This window comes from Pyxicephalus adspersus, chromosome 3, assembly GCF_032062135.1.
Source record: "Pyxicephalus adspersus chromosome 3, UCB_Pads_2.0, whole genome shotgun sequence".
Taxonomy (NCBI): Eukaryota; Metazoa; Chordata; class Amphibia; order Anura; family Pyxicephalidae; genus Pyxicephalus; species Pyxicephalus adspersus.
In genome coordinates this window covers 86,976,376-86,977,590 of record NC_092860.1, presented here as the reverse complement: position 1 = coordinate 86,977,590, position 1,215 = coordinate 86,976,376, and positions in this window count along the sequence as shown.

Here is a 1,215-nt window from a genome sequence, read left to right as displayed (position 1 = left end):
ATTTCCCCCCTGGACCAAGTTATCATCACCTGATGGATTTCTACAGGATCTAATCATCCTCCGAAAACATTGCATAGGCTCTTCTCCTTTACTGCTAGCAAAGAAAAGACACACTAGAGCACTGGGGAGGACAAAGTTACCTTGTTGACAGATCAGTCCCTTAAGTGTCCTGCACGTGCTTTCTGTCCTTGTGTCCTTTTACTGGTTGCCAAAAAGGTAGGGATGGGTAGGGATGATAGCTTTGATTTCTCAGGCTGAACGGGAGCTGGCTGTTCAGCTACTATAAGCCAATATAAAGGGTGATTTACTAAAGGAACTGGGAATCTATACTTAATAAAATGTATGATTATTTACCTTAATTAGCCAATCACAAAACGAAAATCCCTCTTTATATACAATCACGTGCTGATGAAATTTAAAGAATACATAATACATGATTGGAAAGTTGAAATGAAGATTCGTAAAATTAATTAAACAAAGCTAATACGCTCCATTAGTTAAACATCCAAATAGTATACCCTATAAAACTAATAATATTAATATACAATATTATAGTCACAAACTTCTTATGGATATTGAGTGGAGAACTAAGGGAGTTTTATTACCTTATATCACCCCTTTCTGTTTGTTTGTTTTGCCATCTTGTTTTAACTTTGAGATTTTAAAATAAAACAAGTACATTTCTGCTACACAAAATCAATTGTAATATCTAGAAAAGATTCACCAACCTGAAACAAATAGTAATATTATGATACATTATAATAAAGTTGTTTTTTAAGTACATTTTATTGACTGGTCTTGTAAAGTTCCCTGTTGGATGAGTTTTTTTCAAAATAAGTTTCCCAGAAATTAATGCAATTATTTCGCATAAATAAACCATAAAATGTGCAATAAATACAATCTCTGTAATATATCTGCAGTCTTTGCGCAGTGTCCCGACAATTTATCTAGGCAATATATTTTATTATAGGCATGCTATTTGTTGTACTTCAGGCAAAGGCTGATTATATGAGAATAGAAGAATTATGACATGACATGCCATGGGTAAACAATGATAAGGTGGCTGAAAAATGTTCTATTAAAGAAATATGAACGTTTGCCTTGGGTTACTGAGTTTAATTTAGAGAGGGAGCAACTTGCTTTTCCAAGATTGTGACTTTAAAATAAACTATATATATATCTATCTATATACAGAGAAAGGTTATATATATATAT